Source organism: Cupressus sempervirens, chromosome 11 (genome assembly GCF_028749045.1).
Source record: "Cupressus sempervirens isolate cs-2001-9-10 chromosome 11, ASM2874904v1, whole genome shotgun sequence".
NCBI lineage: Eukaryota > Viridiplantae > Streptophyta > Pinopsida > Cupressales > Cupressaceae > Cupressus > Cupressus sempervirens.
This window is the reverse complement of record NC_143128.1, coordinates 813377507-813403020: the sequence shown is the minus strand read 5'-3', so window position 1 is coordinate 813403020 and position 25514 is coordinate 813377507. Positions and strand designations below refer to the sequence as shown.

At 33.3% G+C, this 25514-nt stretch overlaps 1 pseudogene; it reads left to right on the top strand.

The window, feature by feature from the left end:
- The window catches only part of LOC149532047 (isoprenylcysteine alpha-carbonyl methylesterase ICME pseudogene), a 110192-nt pseudogene extending 84973 nt beyond the window's left edge, over nucleotides 1–25219 (top strand).
- Nucleotides 25220–25514: the final 295 nt, after the last annotated feature.

The following is a 25514-nucleotide window of genomic DNA, read 5'->3' as shown; positions in this document are numbered from 1 at the left end:
TTGACGGAGCTTTGGATTGGTGAAAGAGATATAGGTAGATCTGTAACTTAACATGTTAAGTAAATAAAATCACATATATGTATTCAAATATTTTATCAAATAACTAGATTAAATATCACTCATATACATCGTATCATATGCAACATAGAAGGATAAAATGGAATAGAAAACGGGGATTGAAAGGAGTGTGAAGGGTTATACGAAGGATAAAATATGGTATAATCTAGGACATAAATTGCTCTCATCACCTTGGGTATTTTGGGATTGTCCCTTAATATGAGGCTCCTCAACCTAGATGTGAAGTATCTATCAATCTCACAAAGCTAGCCTCTTTTGCATCCTAGGTCATATCTGCACTCCATAACTAGACTAGCAAAGCTTCTCCCTCATATTATCTATTTAATTCCATTTCTTTTTTAAAGTAAGTAACCCCTTTAAACAAGAACATATGAATCAACAATGAATAATAGCCAAATGTCTTCTCAACTTTTATCTTTGCAATTCCAATCAAAAATTATATCCACACCAAAAGAAGAGATTTGTGTCATCATATACATGAACTTTATTGGCATAAAATCTTGTTCATCTTTGCCAAAAACCATACATAAAGTCATGTAAATATCAATGGCCCTAGTATTGAAAAACTAATTCTTGAAAGGCTCTTTAGTTGATGCTATGACAAAAGTCAAATTGCCAATTATGGACAAGTGTCCTCTCAATGCACCTTGTTTGACTTGATCCTTTTGAGACAAGTATTCATTTTCCAATCCCTAAAAGTCAATGATCTCATGGAAATTTATGATTGGTTCCAACCCAAAAACCTCTTGAATATTTTTTGTAGTGATTTTTATCAAACACTCCCCATCTATTCTCCTCACCATCCTAGCTACTGGGTCATAATTTAGGGCTATAGCTATGAGAAGGTCTAAATCCATGAAAACCCCAGGGACTACTAGCTTTCCCAAATCAAAGTTCCAAATATTCCCATGGGGGGCAAAAAATTTCCTCTCTGAGAACCATTTCTTAAACAATTGGAGCCCTATTTTAGATGTTATGGCATCCATAGTGTAATTTCCCTTATCATACAAACCATCTGCAATCTAGAGCTTAGGGTTTACATGAACTATCTTCTTAATTTGGGCTAACTCATTTATGGATTCACTCAATTTTTTGAGGAAATCATCATGCATAGTTTTAGCCACATATTCTACTTTCCCCAAGATACCATTTTTTAGAGGCATGTTTGATAATAACATAGAAAAAACTAGAATTCTTTGAATGATATATGGAATGAGATGCTTACTTGGCTCTCTATTTTCTTCTTTCTAAATTATCTAATGAATCATAGGTATGGAAAATTCTCCACAATTTAACTAGGTAGAAAATAACTCTTTGATAGGTTTTAGCTCTCCAAAAATTAGAAATACATTTGCACAAAGAAATTTTTTGAGTTATGCACTATACCCCTAGTTTTACTTCACATGAGCAGCTTTAATTCTCATAAATGGATCATAGAGAAATAGACTGGCACCACCTTTCAATTTTGAAAACAAGCTGTTGATTTTTGAAAAATATGACGATTAAGGAATAAAATCTTTAATGACTCGACTTCAACCCTCCAAGTTGGTGGTCAATCCAATTGAAACTTTCCACATAAGCCTCTTCTTTCATTACTAGCAACTTACATTGGACCCACTTGTGCCTCTAGACACATGTCATGCTCTCGCTATGTCACGAAGAGTAAAAGTTGAGCAACTCCCATTTGTGATATAGTGACCATCGTTGATGATCATAGCATTGGATGATAGAAAAATTGTGATGATTTTTTTATAAAAAAAGTGGGCCCATGGTATTTCCTCTTGGTTGCTATGTCTTCAAGGATAAAGTTAATGCAACTTCCCATGATGAAAAAGTGACCTCCATCTATCTTGAGGAGATCTGATAGTGTGGATCAACAATACATTTCCTTCAGTGTGAATCCTCCTTGGCATTTGACATTCTGATAGCTTGACATCTGTATAATGACACAAAAATTTATGACACCATCTTTAGGGGTTGGTCTTTCCACAAATCCACATGGCAGGCAGTCGCTATGTTGCTAAGGGTAAAAACCTTGTGATTTCCCATGATGATAAAGTGACCACCATCAATCATGTAAAGCTTTGATGGTGTGGGCCATTCACTTTAAAACCTTGTTTCTTCATTGACTGGGTCTCGCAGGCTTGGTCACTATGTTGCTAGCGATAAGTAACATGTGATTTCTCATGGCGACAAAGTGACAACCCTTGATCTTGAGAAGATCAAGGGTTATAGTTACTCGATCACTTTATCAAATAAAAACATGAATCCAAAAAAAAAAAAAATGGAAACTTTGGTTAAGGAATTATTTTGGAGACTTAGGAAACATTAAACAATGCAACAAAATTTTAAAGGGTGCCTAGGAAGTAATAAAAAAAGGTATTTTAAAAGATTCTTCCTGCACAATCCTTTTTCTGAAAGGGCATACTATACAAACATAAAACCAAGGCTTCCTAGGGAAAAAAATATTGAAATAGAATTTAAGGTTCTCCAAGGGTTAAGAAAATTAAAAAAAACCAAACCCTAATTCTCACAAAAGGAACTTGGAACATTCACTTAGAGATATATTCAAATAAACCTAAAGTGAAAACAAGACCGACAAGGTCTACCTCAAAATAGTCAACACTCATCCCTAGACAAGGTCATATCATTAAATTCACTATCTAAATTAAATACAAGATTCAACTCAAACTAAGAACCAAAACAAAAGCAACTTGGTCAAAGAAGGACCCTAACATCAACAACACAGGTTCACTCGGTGAATGAAGAAATGCTTTGTTAGCACATGAAGATCTTAGTTTAGACTAAAGGAACTTAGTTGACACTAAAGAGATCAATTCACACTAAACTAATTAGTCAAAACTACAACTCTAAAAGCACATATAAACTCAGTTAAAATGATATAATGAACAAAAGTGAATAATTACAAGGAAACCCAAGATCCTCCTGCATCAAGGTGGTATATGACACTAGTCCTTGCCATAAGGGAAACCTTTGAACATATATTATTGAGTCCTTGGAAAAACCAAAAATACAGGCACCCTTTAGGGGGTGACATGACTGTGCAAGGTGAACATATGCACATCAGATGTGAGACAAAGGTTTTTCCTTCTCTAGCATTTTCTGTTTCTAGGGACAATGCATGTCTTTTGAGTTAAAATTGTCCATGTTGTCAAAATTTTGTCAAGACTCCCCCATCCTTCTGAGTTGCCTTATCCTTATTTAGATTTTTTTCAACTTCTTCTTGTGTCCCTATAGTCTATTTTAAAACAATATGAAAGAAAACCTGTCGAATTGCCAATTTGTTGAATTGAGAACTCTATGAATCTGAAAACTCTGTCAAACTATCAAAACTATCTCAAAATTGGACAAATTGAGAAATCTCATTTTTTACTCACCTGTTCTTGTGTAAAATATTATGCTATTTAATATCTTAGGGATTTTTGCATTCCTTTTCTTTCCTTGTTACTAACTATCTCTTTCCTAGGAATCACCATATTCTCATGTGAGCTATTACCAAGTTGCTGTCAAAACACTGTCAATATTATCAAATTGGTTCATTATCTCACTTGGAAAGGCATTGTATCACTTGCTCTTTGTATTTAATCATACAATGCTATCAAAATATTTCCTAGAGAAGCATTCTCTCATGTGAGACAGTCTAAGACTTGTCCAAAACAACAACCTATTTTTGTCATCTTGTCAAAACTTTGGTTTAATCTGGTCTTTGTCAAGGAACCTCTATCTATTTCTCTATCTACAGTAATCTAAAATAGAAACTAATTTTTTTTGGCTAAAAATTTGTGACCCACATCTGAATTATTCTCTTTTCTTCTTTATCTTACTTTTCCTATTGTGTTTTTGCACCTTGTTATCATGATAGTCAATCTCTCAGCTATTCTAGCCACTACCCTAACTAATCATACATTGGTGTACATCATCTTTGCTGCCACTTACACCTACTTTGAGATGAAGTTCCTAGTGTGGTCCTAGTCTAAACCTATTGCATGTTGTTGTCTATGACTATTACAACTAGAAGTGGAAACATGTTTCCCATGCATAGAGTGAGAAGAGGTAGAGGTAGAGGTAGAGGTAGGAATCAAGATAGAGGTTGTTCCAAGTTCTATACATAGTTTGAGTGTGATGGAGGATCCTCATGCACCTGTCACATCTAGTGAGGGGTCATCACAATCTCTGTCACCTACTAATAGACCTATCATCAAATGCTCATTCTCTATAAACTATAGTTAGATTCAAAACCCATTGTTTTGAGAGAATCCCAAAGGCCACTTTGAAGGTTATTCTCTTGAACTTGACTATGTCACTACAAAAAAGACACCCATAGTTGCAACATCAAACACAAAACCTCTAAAAACAAAACCTTTACATACTAAACCTCTACATACTTAAAACCTACATAAAAAAAATAATAATAAACCAAAACCAAGAAAAAGGAGAACATAGTAGAGAGGAAAACTGAGATGAAAAATGAATAATTGACAAACAAAAAATAGCAATACAACTATACTAATGAAGGGTGCTCCCCTTAATACCATAAACCATAAAAAAAACAAAGAAAGAACAACAAATGTGATAACAAAATATGGACTTCTTATTTGTACAACAAATATAGAATTATAGAATTCATAAGTACAATATGCTAACCCACATGAGTGACTTCATTACAATAATTTGCAAGACTAAGTTGCGAACTACAACCTAGAGTTGTTCTAGATAATGTTTGAACCATTCTTAAATAGGCAATTTTATGTCACTGAAGAAGGTTATAGACATTGAAACTTAATACCTAGGGCTAACAGACCCTAACAAAACATATAGAGTCAGCCAAATACATCTTTGACAACTATTTTAGATATTTTGGGCAGCCCAACTTCGGAAGGCCACAACTCACAAATTGTTGCTCCGATTGTCTATTATACCCACTTTTCAAAAATGCTAGCTCCTGATCTATAGGCTTGGAACCACGTAAGCATCCTTTCATTGAGTTTTTGGACCTCATCTGGGCATTCTAAGGCATCCAATAGTGAGCTTGGAGATATTTCTATAAATTTTTCCGCCAAGCATCCACAATAACTTCTCTAGGACTTAAGCTAGAGAAATGAGATTTTAATGGTAGGCTTATAACTCTAAAATGAACATTCATGTAGAAAATGAGAAAATTCTAACCTCATATGAAAAACTTACTAAAAATATCAAGTTCCCATAAAAAGTAACCATCCTATCTACTAGTCCTTATTAAAATAGAAAAGATTAATTTTTTTTTGGGTGATGCAAGATTGCTCTTACACCTAGGATGCTCCTGCATCAGACACCTAGGGTAATTTGGGAAGTGACTCCATCACGTCTCTATTAGGAATAAGGTGTCTCAACCTTGTATAATTCCTATTCTGTAGTGCCTGCCCCTAGTTTGCATTTTGTTATCATTGTTGAACTCTTTTAGAGCTAGTTTTATGTTGTTGGTTAGCAGTATTGTTTTGAGATTATCAGATATTGTGCTATGGATTCAGTTGATATGTGATGAGATTACTTAAACTCTACATTTTATGTATGTATGATGATTATTTTTAGTATTCGCAATTATTGATGATGATTATTACATTGCTTTCAGTTATTAATGATGATTAGTAAGATGATTTATTATCATATGTGTTTTCTTATGGATACTTACCCCATACTTGCATGTGTATGGTGTGCGTGTTTGCTTTGTGTGTTTGCTTTTGTATGGCATGTCTGATGTGGTTAAGGAAGGGAGTCGTAGTCACCTGCTAGTCGGGATCTACACGGTGCACCACTTCCTGCCATTGCCTGTTTAGTTTAGTATATATTGTGCTTGTACATGCATGGTTTTTATGCAGGTTGCAGGTATCAGGTATCGACTTTCTTGAATTGCCAGGATGAGCATACCCTATCACACTATCTCAATGATAAGAGAGGGGAGATAAATTCTCAAGTCCAAATCCCAACCCTTTAAGCCATTTGTTCTAATTGGAAAATTAGGACAAGTATCCGAGTTGAGTACCTTTCGAATACGTTGGATAACGTAATTCGTGATATTAACCCTTGGTTTGATTTTGTATGTATTTTGGCTATGATAGATTTTTCATATTTTTTTACCTTTGTGAGTCTTTGGAGTTTTTTCTATTAATTAAGCCTAATTAAAAGATTTAATTAATGGTTTAATTAAATACAAAATTAATACAATATTTTAATATTTATTTTATTTAATTAATTGGAAAAATTAATTAAATAAAATAATTAAATTTGAAGATAAAAGTTAAAGGTTTAAATTTGGAATGTGACAATATTTATTTTAATAATAATATATTTGGAGCTCATTTTTAAATAAATGACTAAATAATAATAATATTAAAGCTAATAAATATTTTAGCAATAAAGTTTTGGAAATGAAATTTAAAAGTGGAGAATATATTTTAAATTATTAAAAGATTCTAAATCTCATATGATTAAAATATAAATATATTAAAATTGAAAAGTGGAGATATTAAAGCTAGTGCATGAGACTTAGTAAATTAAATTGGAAAGAGTAAAGTAAATTGGAGTTATAAGCTTGCGTGAGAATTAACATGTGTCAACAACACGAGGGTTAGTGCATCAATTAAGCACAAGGTGTCTACAATTCTATGACTCATCAAAAAAAATTAGAAAAGACCCATGCTTAGTTGGTGACACCTTTCAGCGGTTTCAAGAAGCATTCCAAAGGTTTCTTGAGAGCTCTTGATATTCAAGCATTCATAAAAGCTTAAAAGAAAAGCTTAATGGAAGCTACAAGATTAATGGAAGCCACGAGCTACAAGCAAAAATAGAAGCTTCAAAACTTACATGCATGTGAGAAAATTCATATGCTCATATATTTTCTACTTGCTTCTACGGTCCTAGCACCTCTAATCACTTGGAGGATTCGATCGGCTTGGATTCTTGGAAGAATTGAGAATGATGGAGAAGGAAGAATTTTCTATGGACTTTTGAGGCATGGAAAATTAGCATCAGTGTCTAGGTGCACTCATGATATTCTCATATTCCCTTTGCACTCTTTCTCTTCCTGTCTTCATCATATCTGTTTAATGTGTCTGAATACTCTCTATGATTGAATCTACTATTTTAAATTGGAATCTAGATATTTTATTTGGATGAGAATAAAACAATAAAAAAACCCTAGTTCCAAATGAGAAAGAAATTAGATCTTAATCGGGTTTGGGTTTGAATTTATATTAAATTAGAAAGACAAGATTTGGAATTAAAATAAAATTTTTATAGTGAAAATTCAAATGATTAGATGTAATCTTTCTATCAATTATATTTTTAGATGCATATGAACAAACCCTTTTATGGTTAAATTTAGAGAATAATTATTTTAATAGGAAATTCTTAATTCATCACAAATTGTCCTGTCGCTGCCCCTTGGATAGACCCGAATTCAGTCATTCATAAATTTTTTTTGGAATCGAATTTATTCGATCGCTCTAGTCAGAATCGGCGCAGCTTGGCCCTCTCCAACATATTTAAATTTCAGTCCAATCCAACAGTTCATTAGGGAGATATGGCCGTCGTATTGGGACTGTTTATTCAAGAAATGGATGTCCCTTTATCTCCCATAACCAAGAGTTCTTTATGCTTAAACTTCACAAAAATAATATATCTAAGTAATATAATTAGATTTAATAATTATTTAATTAGTCTAAAGACTAATAAGAATGTTCTAAATGAATTAATGGAGATTTTTAATGAAAAGTTTGTGGATGGAGCTGATGGATAGAGATATTGAATTCAATAGAGAATGGATGACTTTAATATTAATGTTAAGAGGTGATAATTTATAAAAGTGTTTAATGATGATTATTAAGAGACTCAAATTTTAATGATATTGGATTTAGATTTAAATAAGAATTATTATATTGACAAGGAGTCATAGTTACATTATAACATTGTTATAACATAGCTACGATTTGAATTATTGATATGCCTTAAAGGTTAGTTAAATAATATCTAATGGGACTTATGGAAATATAGTTTGATGAGTTTATTATTTATTAATGTTTGTTGGGTTTAACAAACTATTAATAAATAATGGTTTAAATAGTTATCAACAAATTTGATTAGAGATAATCTAGTGGAGATTATTTAATGAATTAAAGATATTATTGCAATCTTCCCTTATTAGAATCTTATTAATATGCATTAGTTTTATATGGTCTATTATCTAATCTAATTAAATCAAATTTAATTAAGATTAGTTAATAGTAGAAGAAGTGTAATTAATTATTAGTCAATCTAAGTAAATGAATTTTTAATTGAGAGAAAATTAAAAGAAAAGAGATTTTAATATAGTTTATATAGTGGACTTTTTATAATGTATATTGAATACTATTAAACAATTTTAGAGTTGTTTAATGAAGATGATAATGTTAAGAATTTGAAAATTATTCATGTTAAAATCTATAATGAGTCTCATTGGTTTGATAGGGATCTTTTTCAAAACAACTTTTATATAGACAAAATATTATTAGAACAATTAGAAAATGGAGTCTAATGGGTGATTTTAATATTGATTAAATAATTGTAAGATGATAATTTATATTATGTTGATTTAAATTTAGAAACTCTAAATGATATTGGATTAAGATTGAATTATTATGTTATTGGTTAATACGTTTGAATACCTTAATGGTATTAAGAGTTAGCTAATGAAGTTCTATGTAAAAGTTCTCTAGATTGATTATTTATAGTTGTGATAAGTTTATTATTTATTAATGTTTGTTGGGTCTAACAAACTATTAATAAATAATAGTATAAATAGTTTAAATAGTTATCAACTAATACAAACAGAGTTACTCTAAAGGAGATTAGTTAATGATTGAAGTACTGTAAAAGATATTAATCAAATTGAATTGGTTAATAATTTGGAGGATTATCAGTTAACTGAATCAACGTACATAGGAAAAACTTATTTGAGATAATAATACTTGGTATTGAGGATTTATTATAACTTGTTATTATTAAAATATAAATGAGAACATTGTTGTAGAATGATGAATGTGATCTATTAATAAGATTCCCAATATAGTTTGTCATTATATATTAGCAAGCTATTATTATTATTGAACTATAAATCTGAATATTTGTGTATGGCTGACCTTTAGTTATTAGCCAACTAATATTCATTGGGTTGATAGTTTGGTTGTGAAATTATTAATTAAATCAATTAACTAGAGTTAATAGGATTTAGTTAATAATTAAGTTATGTAATAGAGATTTAATTGATATAATTCTTTTAATGAGATTGTAGAAATATTAATATCAAGTTGATAGGTCTTATTCCGATGACTTGAATAACGACTTTAGATATTTTAATGGTGAAGACTTAGTAATATATAATTGAGAATTATTAGAACGATTAAAGGTCAAGGATTGTGAACCGATATTAATTGATCATTCTAATAAAGTTATAATCTCTTATTCGAAGAATGATAATTGATCCTCTTATAATATAACGAATAATGATCCTAGAAAAGTTGAAAGGTTAATTAATTAAAATGTGGATCATAGTTAAATAAAGAGAACAATTTAATTAAAAGCCAATAAGTAAATAATTATCCTTAAGTTATTCTTAGAATGTAATTCTTAATAATGGAAGGATAATGCTATTGGGGAACAAATGGGTTGACTTGTAAGTCAAATGATGAAACTTAAGACACTTGAAAGTATACTAGCAAACAGAAAACAGAAAACCTCTACACTGATTCAACTATGTAAGATAGCAAAACCAAAACATGTGTTTGCATTGTGTATTCTATATGCTTCTTGTTTTGGGTTTTGGGTTGACTAGCGTTGACCAGTCCTAAGTTGTTACCAGAGGCTCGGAGGTTATGAGATGTGATGGTATGTTGATCTTATTTGATCTCAATCTTTATAAGCCCAACCATGGTTATGTGATCGTATGCTCTATGAAATGTTTGTATTTGTTCATCAGTCTTCATGTGTGAAGCTGAGATGTATGTGTATGAGACACTTGAGCTAATCATTTTTGAGTCATCGATCAGTTATCCTTGGATTGCTTTGTAGTCACTATGATGGGACTAAAGTGTTGATTTATTTCTTGATGATGTCATATTGTGACATGTTTGACTCAACTATTTTGGAGTCTTCGATCAGTATGATTTTAAGATATTATTGGTTGCTTATTGAGAACCAATGGATTGTGATGATATATTTTGGTTATTGAGAACCAATGGATACTTATGATTATCAGTAATGCCTTCAGTTGCCAATAGATAACTGTTGTGATCATGATTTTCTATGGATGCTTTTCAGATGCTCATGGAGATTTGATGATTCTTATCTTGGAGATTTGATGATTCTTATTATGGATATTTGATGCTTTTATCATGGATATTTGATGATTCTTTTTATGGATTTTCTTTACAGTCGCTTGTACAGGACTGTGGTGATTTATGATTCCATGAGCATTAGGGTAGGCAATCTACTTGTAGTGTCAGGAAGTGGCTTGCAATGGGGGCCGGGGCCCTAAGTGGCTGCCAGGGTAACTCATTGTAAGTTTGGTTAATAAGTGATAACATTTACACACTAAATAGGGATTAAATGAACCTAAAAAGATAATTGTTTTGGTTCTCACCCATGCCTTGAGTGCTTGTACAGGCTAGGATGGGAGTAGTGAGAACGCATGGTTGCGACCTTACATTCCATAGTATGCCTTGTCAGTATGAGAGGATACTAGTGGCCGCATGAGATCTGTATGGACCCGTGGAGTTTAGCTAACTGCCAGGGTAACTTGTACGAGATAAATGCGATGACACTTTCTCGCTTGCAGAGTAGGTTTCCTACATGTCATTGTGTGCCTCTGGGAATTAGATGTCAATTTTGTGTGTGTTGGAACCTTTGAGTTAGCATACTTTTAGGATTCTTGGACTATATTGATTTATGCTTTGTGGTTTTGATATCCTATTTGGGACTTGAGACTATCTCCTCAGCACGGTGGGAGTGGACCACTTAGGTTCCACGCGGTCGGGTGGTAGTAATTTTTCCACTCTTATCATTTGAGATCCGTCGAAGACACCATGGCTGGAGCATTCTTAGTTGATATTTATTTTCATTATGTTCTTGGAGCATTATGATAGATGATATACCTTATGATGGATGTATTTACTAGTATGTTCTTATATTGATGATTTGCATATGTTAGACGATGGTATCCTATGCTTTACTTTGCATGTTAGTAGGATGTTTTAGGAGTGACATTCCTACTATGTTATAGCCGATGATCTCTTCGGTGCTTTGGGATGTTACACACGGAGGGATGGCTAGGATCCACGATGGTCTAATGATGCTATTAACGGTTGGGAGGAACCGTGCACTTAGTTTATTTTATTTGATCTTTATGATAGATATATATGTCTTTTATGATGATGTATCATGTAATTATCTCTACTTTGATGTATCATGGATTGGAATAGGATGATGTACCTTATTTCACATATGTATATTCTTTTAAGCTTTCATACCATATGACATGTAGAGTGGATGATTGAGCATTTGGAAATGTAATGTAGGAACATTGGACTTATCATTATTATTCATGTGGATGTTGTACTAGATGGATTTATGTATCTTAGTTAGTTTAGGTGTAATACAACGTTAAGGGATCTTTAAAGAATGTAGCCTGTTATGTATATATGTTATGTTTATTTTCATTTGAATTGTTGCTATTACTTTCGCAAATGTTATGAATGGTTTTATCTTTCATGTTAAAAAAAAAAAAAAAAAATTGTTTGGCAAACTTAGCAAAATTCTTTGGATCCCTTGGTAGGGCATTACATAGTCTTATTATTATTTGTTTTGTAAAATATATTTTTTGCAAATAATATGTAAATGCGAGTGTACATGTCTAGTTGGCATGTTGATCACTTACATGTGTCAGCATCTTGAAGTGTGTGAAGGAGATCATGGCTGAAATGGTTATGACAGATTCTTATGATGCATAAGAGCTATTTAAGGAATAAGCTATGATAGGTGTAAGAGCATCTTATGACATGAGGCCTATTTGGGCACCCAAGAATAAGTGGTTGGTGTGTGTAAGAGAATATGCCAAAAATAGGTTGGTATGATGGATTCCCTTACACTTCTCTTGTGACCGCTATTTTTGGTGGATTCTATGACAAGTTGTCATTGCCTATTCAAGGGATGGATGCCCTTTTCTTGGTATTGGATGTACATGTGGCATTGTGCATGTTTCTTGGTGGTTGAGCCATGAAAAAATGCCCAACTCCTTTGTGGGCATTTGGTTGGGTCTTAAGATGTTCATAAAATGAATATTGCATGTTGTAATGCAATAGTGTGATAGATGAAATTTTGCACGTATTGAGGTGCTGCTGGAGTCTTCTATTGAACTTGCATTGCAAGTGTATTGTAATCTTGTGTTGAAGATAATACATTGTGCAGGTTCTGGAGGGGTGGGGTTGTTTTACTGAAAGGTTTTTCCCCACCGGAAAATCTTTGTGTTGTGCGTTTTTGTCTCTGTCTATTTTTTGTATGCATGGTTGGCTGCTATATTGGTGTTTACATGATATTGAATCTGTAAGTGTAAAAGATTTTAAAAGGATTTGCACCATACTTTCCTTATGAGATTAGTGTAGGAAGCTATTTTTGCACCTGAGTTTCCTTATAGTCTCAAGTGTTCAAAGGAAAACCAAGATGGTTGACCTCCTCCCTTGCTAGCCATGATGAATCCTCTATTGACCTCCCTTTCCATTTGACCACGTATTCCTCATAAGTTTTGTTCATTGTACTTTTGCCAATATGACTGTCTAGTATCTCCTCAATCTCCTTTGTAGCTAAACTAGCTTCTAGAATATTCCATTGCACTTCTATAAATTCATCTCTGTCACCTTCTTCATAATAATCTATCAAATGTAAAATATTAAATATTGGTAAAATATTCAATTCAATAGGCAACTCTACTTCATAAGAATTTCCAAAATCATGCCTTTTCACTATCTTGCATGGTCTAAACTTCTTCATCTTCAACTTATTATATGTACCACTAGAAAATGCTCCTTTTGCAAATGAACCATGACTTCATCTCCAATCTAAAATTCCTTATACCTCCTTTTCACATTTGCCTTAGCCTTGTACTGTGTATTCATCTTTATGATGTGCTTCCTCACCTCCTCATGGATTTTCTTGAAATATTCAACAAATTCTTCCACTTCAGCACTACTTATCTCACCTTTATCCAACTATCCCAATTCAGAAGCATTTTTGGGACTACTCTCATATACAATTTTGAGTAGTAATTTACTAGTACTCCTATTGACAGAATTATTATATGTAAATTCCACTTGTGGAAAAATCATGTCCCATCTTTTTGGTTTGTCTCCAGTTGAACATCTCAACAAATCTCCCAAACTCCTATTCACCACTTCTATTTGTACATCAGTCTATGGATGATGTGATGAATTGAATTTCAAATCCATCTTCAACTTCTTCCACAATGTATACCATAAATACCAAACAAATTTGTATCCCAATCTAAAACTATACTCTTTGGTAAACCATGTAGTCTGACCAATTCTCTAAAAAAAACTCTACTACATGAACAACATTACTAGTCTTCTTGCAAGGAATAAAATATGCCATCTTTGAAGACCTATCAACCACCACAAAAATAGAATCATGCCCTCGCTAAGTCCTCAGTAATCTAAGAACAAAATCCATACTAATATCCTCCCATGAATTCTCTAGTATAGGTAATGGCTGATACAACCCTATATTCTAATTTACTCCTTTTTCCATTTTACATACTCTACAACTCTATACAAAATTCTTCACATCTTGCTGCAATTGTGGCTAGTTATGATTCTAAGTAACCAAAGATATGGTTTTATCACTACCAAAATGTCCAATCAATCCTCCACTTTTCTTCTCCTTGATTAGATTCTCTCAAATTGAACTTCTGGGAATGCACAACTGGCTTCCTTTGAACAACATACTATCTTGGATTATAAAATTCAACCACTTTGTCCTATCAAGTGTAATAGGTTCTATACAAGCCTTCCATGCCTCACCAAATTTAGGATCATCTGGATACAAAGTACTAAGTTCCTTGAACCCAACCACCTTTATTTGTATTTCTATCAGCAAAAGTTGTCTTCTACTAAGAGAATTTGCAACTTTATTAGACTTCCCACTCCTATGTTTAAAAACAAATTTATAACTCTACAAAAACTCAACCCACCTCAAATGCCTTTGGTTTAGTTTTCCTTGACTATTCAAATATTGCAAAGCTTGATGATCAGTATATAAAAAAAACTCCTTAGGAAGAACGTAGTGTCTCCACTTCTTCAATTCTTGAACTATAACATATAATTCCTAATCATAAACATAATATTTTCTTTTTGCATCATTCAAATTCTCACTAAAATAAGCAATAGGTCTACCTTCTTGGCTCAAAACAACTCCTATTCTAGTATCACTAGCATCAAAGTCTACTTGAAACACCTTGTTAAAATTAGGAAGTGTTAAAACAGGTTGCTTAGTAACTTTCTGTTTCAATAGATTAAAACTCTTATATGCTTCTATAGTCCACATAAATTCTTTCCTATCCCCTCTCATTATTTTAGTTAGGGGTTCAGAAATAATTCTAAAACCTCTTATGAACTTTCTATAAAAACTAGATAGTCCATGAAAAGATCTTACCTTTGTCACACTTCTTGGAGTAGGTTATTTAAGAGTAGCCTTCGCTTTCTTTGGGTCCATTTTTAGACCTTTTGCTAAGACTAAAAATCCTAGGTACACCAACTCTTTCTTTACAAAACTGCACTTCTTTAGATTTATCAGCAACTTTTCTTCCCTCAACTTATCAAACACCTTTCAAATATGAATCAAATGCTCCTCCAATGTCTTACTAAAGATTAATATATCAACTGAGTAAACAATGACAAACTTACCCACAAACTCATTTAGTACCTCATTCATGATCCTCATGAAAGTGCTTAGTGCATTGGTTAGCCCAAAAGGCATGACTAACCACTCATACTATCCTTCTTTTGTCTTGAAAGAAATCTTCCACTCATCACCTTCTCTGTTATGAATCTTATGGTACCCACTCTTGAGATCTATCTTTGTGAAATACTTAGCTCCACTCAAATAGTTCATAATATCATCCATCCTTGGCAATGGGAATCTGTATTTGATTGTAATATTTTTGATAGCATTAGAATCTATGCACATCCTCCATTCTCCATTCTTATTTGGTGCTAATAAGGCTGGTACAACACATGGACTCAAACTCTCTTGAATCAACCCCTTTTGCAACAATTCATGAACTTGCTTGTTCAACTCTTCACTTTTTGCTAGTGTCATTCTATGCATTTTATTGTTTGGAAAAATGGCTCTTGTAACCAAATCTATTTGGTGTCTGATCTTCCTCACTGGGGTCAATCCATCAGGTACATTATCTGATACAATATGAGAAAAATCTCCCAACATATCTATAAATTCTATAGGTACCTCCTCTACTTCTTCTTTACTATCTTTTGGAATTATAAGAAAACACATATGATCATACTTCATACCTTTGAGAAACTCTTTTTGATCAACAAAACATATTCTAGCAACACTACATGCCTTTTCTTCTTTATCCTTTAACAACTTCAACTTATGCTTCACTCCATCCTTGGATGAATGTAGGTGTTTTCTTGCCCATCATGTACAACACGCTTGTCAAACTTCCATGACCTACTTAGCAACATATGGCATATGTCCATAGGTATGATATTGCATAGTAACTCATCCTGGTAGCTTCCAATCTTGAACTTCACTGAGCACTACTCATTAACCATGACCTTGTGGTCATCTTGCATCCAAGAAATATGATATGGATGTGGGTGTTTTTGTAAAATCATCTTCAACTTGGTGACCATCATTTTTGACACCAGATTGTTAGTACTTCTAGCATCAATGATCACATCACAACACTTATCTTCACATCTACACCATACATGAAACAAGCTTCTTTGATCAAGTTTATTCTCACCACTTAACATGACTCTTCTATTAACTAGGACTTCTCCTCTTTCAACATCTTCAGAATGTGATGATCTGGCATCTTCATCAACATGTGAAACTTTGGCCTAGCCTTCTATTCTTCAATCTATCCTTCCTTGGCACTAGGTACATTCAAACACTCTATGCCCTTCTTCTCCATAATGAAAAATTTCCCATAGAAGCCTCCTCTTTTAGATCCTTGTCCTCTACCTCTTCCTCTTTGATCTCTATTATTCTGATCATGGAAATGATTGGAATTTTTTCCCATTTGGTTCTAACTACTACTTCTAGCCTCATCCTTGTTCTTCTGATCATCATTATGACCTCCATAAGATCATTTGCTAGATCTTCCACTGTGACCTCTTCCACTATTCTTGTTGTCAAACTTATTCCTCATTTTCTCCTCAACTCTTAGGGAAAATTGGTATGCCTCCTCAATACTATTCATTTGAACTAGACTCAACTCATCTTGAATACTAGGCCTTAACCCATTAAGATAATGGGTCACTCTCTCCTTATTAGCTTTTGCATGGCTAGTTCTAATGAGAACTTGGTAGAACTCTTTGGTATACTCTTGAACAAATTTTACCGCTTGCTTCAACCCTTGCATCTTCTTTAATAGATCAAGCTCATGATCCATGGGAATGAATTGTCACTTCAGTTTAGCTATCATGCGATCCCATTTGGTGATTTTGTCCTTTCCTTTTCTATTTCACTCCATCTAAATATCCTACCACCAAATCTTTGTATGTCCCTTTAGTTTTGCCTTTTCAAACTTGACCCTATCAAGATCCTCAATATCTTCATACTCAAAGTACTCCAATTCATTGATCCAATTGATTAGCTTTGTTTGGGTTAAGATTTCCTTAAAGTGTAGGAATCTCAAACTTAGATCTTTTTCCAGTCTTGGAGATAGCCCTAAAAAGCCTCTCTTCCTTTGGGTTTAGAACTACCTTCGGTTCAACATTTTCTTCTTGTTATTCTTCCTCATTCTTGCTTTCATCTCTTATGACAAGATTTATTCCTCTACACATTTGTTCTTCCAATGATTTCATTTTTCTTTAGAGGGCTCTAAAACCCTAGGTGTAACACCTATAACTCTTCCACCACACTCTTTTTGGAGGTATTTTTGTACTTCCACTAAAACCCTAGTGCAAACTACCTCAAAATTAGTGATCTATCTACATGCTTAGTCCAAACCATAGTCTTGGTGCAAGCTGCCTCACAATCAGTGATCTATCCACACACTCAAGAACTCTAGCTTTGATACCACTTGATGAAGGGTGCTTCCCTTAATACCATAAACCATAATAGAAGTAAAGAAACAAAAACAATGTGAGAACAAAATATGGACTTCTTATTTGAACCAAAAATGTATAATTATAGAATTTACAAGTACAATATGCTAACCCACATGGGTGCCTTCATTACAATAATCTGCAAGACTAAGCTGCGAACTACAACCTAGAGCTGTTCTAGACAATGTTCAAGCCTTTCTTAAATACGCAATTTTATGCTACCCGACAAGGTTCTAGACATTGAAAATTAATACCTAGGGCCGACAGACCCTAACAAAGCTTTAGAGTCAACCAAATACATCTTTGACAATTATTTTATAAATTTTAGGTAGCTCAACTTTGGAAGGCCATAACTCATCAATCGTTGCCCCGATTGGCTATTATAACCACTTTTCATAAAAGCTAGCTCTTGATCTATAGGCTCAAAACCACAAAAGCTCCTTTCTATTCGGTTTTTGGACCTCATCTAAGCACTCTAAGGCCTCCAATGGTGAGCCTAAAGATATTTTTGCAAATTTTTCCACCAAAAATTTGCAATAACTTCTGTTATACTTAAGCTAGAGCAATGAGATTTTTATGGTAGGCTTATAACTCTTAAATGAACCTTCATGTAGAAAATGAGAATATCCAAGCTTGTTTGAAAAAATAACTAAAAATAGCAAATTCTCATAAATAATAACCACCTAGTCTACTAGTCCTTATTAAAATAGAAAAGATTGAAAAAAATTAATTTTTTTGGGTGATGCAAGATTGCTCTTACACCTAGGATGCTCCTACATCATTTATGAATTTATATGTGGAAAATGAATAAATACCCCAAGAAGACATAGAAAAATGTCATAAAGGTTGAAGCTTCCAAAAGATGATGGAAATCCTTCTGAAGGAAGAGAAACAAAAATACTTTCTAAAAATGACTAAAGAAGGAGCCAAAATACCCTCAAATTATGATGTGGAAACCATTGTAATCAAAGAGGAAGAGACTAAAATGTCTAAAATTCACAAGAAAGTCATAGCCATGGAGGAAAAACTACTCCAAATAATGAATGACAAGGACAAACCTTCCAAGCAATACATACTTGACACCATTTGTCCATTTCCTTTTGACAAAGACCTCTACATGCCTCCTTTTCTTAAAGAAGTTGAACTTCTTAAATACAAAAAATACTCATATACTTTTGATCCACAAGACCACTTGATGGAATTGAGTACTTTGTCCATGGAGTTCATGCATTACCAAACATGCCTCATGCACTTATTTCCACGTAGTCTAGGTGGAAAGGCCATGAAGTTGTTTTTAAGGTTACTCATTGTAATGAAAACCTTGGACGAACTTGCAAACATCTTCATCTAACACTATTAGCATAACATACAACATCCAATGAACATAAGAGATATTTTCAACCTCAAACAATGATTGGGAGAGCCATTCTTGAACTTTATTTAAAGATGGTGACAATTCTACACCAAATACTCTCGCAAGATACTTGAAAATGAGAAACTTGACACCTTCATGGACAACCTTTTACTTGATTTTGGGTATAAAATATAACTTAAGGGACCTATAACCTTTGATGATATGATTAAACATGGTATATATATACAAGAATTCATGATCAAGAAAGGTGAGTTGACCTTACAAAAAGACAAAAAACAAGGGTCCAAGTTGGGCAAAGACAAACCCAAGTACATCAATAAGAACCATGACATTGTGAATGATGGAGTGGTGGACACTATGACTCCAAAACCTCCAAAAGATGCATTTAATCTTAAAAATAAAATTTAAGCAACCAAATTGACCAAGAAGGCCACTATAGACACTAGACCATGTGAAAAAAAATCTAAAGGGATACCTTGGGCTTCTAGACCCAAGCACAACTACACACCTTTGGGAAAGCCTCTTAAAGTGGTCAATAAGACACTTATTTAGAATCATATCATCACTCCTTGAAACAATTCTTGTCCATATTATCCACAAATGAGACCTAAATGGTGGAACAAATTTGCATACTATGATTTCCACAAAAAAAAGGGTCATAAAACTTGAACAATTGCATCAAACCGAGACACAAGATTTAGGACCTAATTGACGATGGTGATGTAGTTGTGGGAGGACATAAAAAAACTTGGATCATAAAGAATTTTAGGAAGCTTCCCCTTTGTATGAAAAGGGAGAAACATCTAAACTGAAAAACAATACCAAGGTCAACTATACATATGCCAATAAAGATAATGTAATCAATATGGTTGAACCTATAGAAATTGAATATTGTGATGTTATCACAATCAAAGGGAAAAGTAATAAGACAAAACCAAAGACTTCATTCATTCTTAGAGGAGCTACATCTCCTAAATTTGATAAAGGAAAATCCTAATTTTACATGAATGTTGTCATATAGTCTTATGCCAAAATAGTTCTCAAAGGCCCTATAGCTTCTACATCTAAAATTGAATAAACTAAAGAAAAAATTGCTGCTGGTCTAACCAAAAAGAACACAACATGTACAACATCTCCCAAAAATGAAAACTACAACATCCTAGAATAGTTGTAATAAACTAATGCTTAGATAAACATCTTTGAACAGCTAAATTTTTTTCGTACTCATAGGCAAGTTCTTGACAAAGCTCTTACTAAAGCTAGCATACCTAAGGATCTCGAACTTGACCAATTTCAATCCATGGTGGGTCACGTGACTTCAACTCACTAATTTTCATTCTCTTGTTAGAAATAATCCACATTAATTAATCTTAACCATTGAATCAAAGTAAACAACAACCATAACAAGATGCACATATAATTACACCAGATTTGTTAACTAGGGGAACCCTTGATCAGAGGGAAAACCCCAGTGGGAATGATGCCCACAAAGATATATATGTATATATGTATGTATGTATGTATGTATGTATGTATGTATGTATGTATACATACATACATACATACATACATACATGTATATATATATATATATATATATATATATATATATATATATATATATATATATATATATATATATATATATATTCCTTGTTAGAGGATGGACCCTATTAAGAGTCTATAAATACATTCAATACATAAGGGTCCCTATTAGGAGACTTTGAATTCCTGTTAGGAGATTCCAACCCTATTAGGAGTTGTGCCAAACCTATTAGGAGTTGTAGAAGGCAAAAGGACCCACTATCCAAATAGCTTCTAGCACAAGACCACTGAACTTCACTATCCAATTGATCTCTCAATTATTCCTTGCAGAATAATTGTTTGTATTGTACTTTATCCTCTTTCCTCTATCCTATCAATTAGACCAATCACTATTAGACCTTGTAGACTAGGTCACAAACCTTATATCCAAATATCAAACCTTAGATCTCAAAATAAAACCTTGACAATGAAGTTTTCTTCAACTCTGCTCTTCTTTGCTTATCTTTGTAGTTACTCAACAATCATATCTTTTCATCTCTTTTTTACTCTTCTTTCTTACTTCATAATTTCTTCTTTCTTACATAACAAAGGAAAATGTCATTCCTTTATACCAAGTCCATAAAACAATTCCCTTGAGTCATCTATTACACCTTTTCAATTAATTATTATAGGACCTAATTAAGAACACTTTTTACTTAGTGATAACATCAATATGTCACCTTGTAACTTGAATAACTTTCCATACATATAATATTATGATGAACGATCTTAGTCACATCATCTCTAACATGTCTTCTTTATGGATTTAGCCTTGCTTGTTAGAATAACAACTCTGCTAAGAGATATACCAAGTTTACTAGAACATGCTTCTGTAAACTCTTTCTTAGAATATTCTTCACCAAAACTTGTATAACTTCTTCTAGACTTAACATATTTTTCATCCAAGGTTAGCTTCATATACTAGACACTTAGTAGTATCTCCCAATAATCTCGCTAGAGAAAATACTTAATGATCTATCTGTACCAACTTAATCTTTACCATTTTTCTTTTGTCAGATATCACCGAAAACTACTATGTTGACATCAATGAGAAACACTGTTATGAATGTAACATATCATCATGATAATGACCTAATAATATTTTTATAATACTCCCCCATAGGAATATCATTAGCATTCATGCTTCCAACAATCTCCCCCTTTGACATTGATGTCAACATAGATGAAAAACATCCAATTCCAAAAATACCAATTGTTAAAGACTGTTATCTCTTCTTTTCAAATCATCTTCATCAATCATAATGGCTTCTATGTTTCCTCAACCTTATTACTAACATCAATTACTACATGATTCTCCCCCATTGATATACCTCAATGTGCTTTGTAACTTCTCCCATGTATCAAAATGTTTTCTATGTTGTAATTTCTCCCCTGTTGACATCCATGATAAAGGTTTCAACAACCATCTATAATTTCACCCTATTAATCTCTACAAAAACTATATTTGACTTGCTCAAGTGTCCAAAGACAATGTTCAAAACAACATATATCAATAGTCCTAGATGTCTCTGTCCATCACAAATACTCCCCCATATAGGAAGCATTAGCATTCAGTCTAGAAAAACAATAATGCTCTGTATTATTGGACTGATCCACTCTTGCATCATCTACTCTGATATAGGTAGGGGCATAACCCCTAGCATACCTTACAAATACTCAAAATTCTATTTTGGAAGAGGCTTGGTGAAAATATCTGCAATCTTCTCTTTGGTGCTTATACACTCCAATCTGATTTCCTTTTTTGTAACTTTTTCTCTCAACATGTGATATTTGTTAGAAATATGCTTATTATTATAATGCAACACTAGATTCTTAGACATATTCATTGTGCTTGTGTTATCACAATGTATGACAACAAATTCATTGAATTCGATCCTTATATCCTTCAGCATCTGGTTCATCCAAACAACTTGATTACAATTGTTAGCTACTACAACATATTCTACCTCTACTGTACTCTGTGAGATACAATCCTACTTCTTGCTTAAGTAAGAAACCAATCTTCCTCCAAGAAAGAATGCTCCACCATTGGTGCTCTTTCTATCATCTATATTGCCTACCTAATCAACATCAATATAAGCATATAAAGTGAAATCATTAGATCTTTCATACCACAATCCAAACTCTAGTGTTCCCTTCAGATATCTAAATATCCTTTTAATTTCCAAATAATGTGCTTCTTTGGGATCAGCTTGAAATCTTGCAATAATTCCAACTATATTTGCTATATCTGGCTTTGTGTGAGTTAGATATTACAATCCTCCAATCATAGATCTGTACTTCTTTTGCTCAACAGTAGGTGTCTCATCCTTTGTAGATAACTTGTGTCTAGTTAGCTTAGGTGTTCCAACTAGTTTACATGTTTCCAAACCAAACCTTTTCAATAGATCTTTCAAATACTTAGTCTGAGATTAAAAATTCCTTCTTTATCCTACACAATCTATAATCCTAGGAAGTATTTCATTTCCCCTATCATGTTCATTTCAAATTCCTTCTTCATTTCTTTTGAAAACTTGTCACTTTAATTATCATCTCCTCCAAATATGATATCATCAACAAATATTACCAAAATCATCAATCCATCATCTATTTCTTTTAAGTATAGATTATTGTCTGCCATACCTTTGCTAAATCCAAGTTTTGTCAAATTCTTGTCCAACCTTGCGTATCAGGTTCTAGGTGCTTTTTTAAAGCCATATAATGCTTTCTTCAATATACATACTATTGGGACTCAAAATTGAAGTCGAGACTCAAAATTGAAGCCCTAATTTTGAGTACCATTGAAAAATCAAACCCCACAAATGCTTTTTAAGTACAAGTGTACCTAACTATCCATTTGAGGCCTAAGAGGTGTTTAATGTTTCTCACACCTTGAATTTAGTATGTCTATGCATTACATGATGATAAATTGTCATTTCACACCATTTCGTGAAGTCCCATTTTGAGTAATATCCAATTTTGCATTTTTGCTCGAGTGTCAAATAACGACAAGAGGCTGTGTTTGGAATTGAATATCTTGCACCCAGTAATGTTTCATGACTTGCCACTTTGGGAGTGTTTAGTGTCCATACCAGAGAGCATATTTTTTATATTTTGAGTCATTTTGAATCCGTTTGACTAGGTTTTGAATCCCTCAAATTTGGTCATTTATTGTTGTTATGCTGATGTGAATTGTTTAGAATTCTGGAAGGCCCTGTTTGACTTGTTATACCTTTGACCTAGTTCACCAAAATGCTAAAATTCCTTTTGCATTGCATTTTAGAGGTTAGATATTTGCTACATATCAAATTTGAGCTTATGATCAATCCGTTTGATCAATTTTCAAATGCGATTCCAAATGCAAATTTTGACTTTTTACTAGTGTCAAGAAGTGCAGATTTTTTGAAACCCCTGTTTGTGATGTCATAACTCTAAATCTGTAATAGGTGAAATTGAATGGATTGTACCACTGTATTTTACTCTAAAAATACTTCAAATGTGTCAATTTCTAAATCTTGACGAATCCATCTGCACACTTTCCCAGGTCCATTCCATTTGCAAAAAATTGCTTTCTACCATTGTTTCTAGTCTAAATTTTTTGAGTAGCCTACTTTGACCATTCACCAAATGCATCCTATTATTTGTAATGAGCCCAAATCCTAGATCCATGTTTTCCTCATGATAGTGATCTAAAGCCCTAATTTTTGTTTCCCCAAGTGTTAGTTTGCCTAGTTTTCAAAGCCAAATCTGTACGCAATTTATTGTTTTTTGACATGTTTTGTTGCAGGTAGTTCTAAAAGGGAAGCTTTGGTGGTCAATATCTTTTGAATGATAATTTTTCATGAGAAGAGTTTTGATAGGGTATAAGTATATGGAATATAGAATCAGTATGTTTGATTTTAGAGCTCGGTTAGAGGTTTGGGTGAGTTTTTAAAGCTAGCCAAAGGACCCTCTAGCATTAAATTGACAGTGTGTAGATTAATGGTAAAATGAGCTTTAATTGATGGTTCAGTGATTGAACTTGATTCTAATTAGTATGAGAGGGTGAATGGATTACTTTGGCACTTCAGGTGTTTGGAAACAATTTTTTTTAGCTGGACCCACTTAAGGGCCCGACTAATTCCACAAGGACTGATAAATTTTGAAGGAATAGGTTGGATTTGTATATACCAGAGAATAACCATGAACCAAAACTAGTAGTAGCAATTTTAACTGGTGGTGCCTAGATTATTGGGTATAAAGCTGAAGGTTCTCTTCTTGGTCAAGAATTGGTGGAAAGAGATGTTATTGTTGCATGCCTTGATTATAGGGCATTTCATTTGTATGCTAAAATATTGCTGAACATGGTGGTGATCCAAGCAGGATATATTTGGTGGGGTAGTCAGGGGGTGCACATATTTCTTCTTGTGCATTGGTTCATCATGCAATAGAAGAAGCTAAAATAGGAAGAGAAAACCTTTCATGGAGCACCTCTTAAATTAAAGCTTACTTTGGTATTTTTAGCAAATACAATCTACTTCAACTAGTGGATCATTTCCATAATCTAGGCCTATATCATTCTATTTTTCTAAGTGTAATGGAAGGGGAAGACTCTTTGACTAATTTTTCTCCAGAAATACTAGACCCCATGTGAGGTGGGAAGGATAAAATTTTGGAGGATATTCTTTCTATCATTCATGCAGGAGATCTAGTAGCTCTAGTAAATGATGCAACTGTACCTCCAAGAAGACACCTTGTACCACTGATCCTGTTGAAGCTAGCTCACAAAGTTAGCCCATTCTAACTATGTAGGAGATAGGCTGACAACATATATAAGATGGAAGGAGCCATAGTCAAAGGATGATTCCCCAGTGTAAGACAATAATAGAACAAGAGCCATCCCCTTCCAATGAATCACTACTCCCCATAACATGTGGCTATTGGTGACCAGTCATTTAGTGTTGCTTTGAGTGATAAAATAGATCACAACTATGGTTGCACTCCACTCAATTCTAGATCATCAATGGCCACATGAAAACATATTATGTAATCATAGGGACCTGAGAGTCTTCTCTACATGCGAGGTGAGCAGCAGGGGA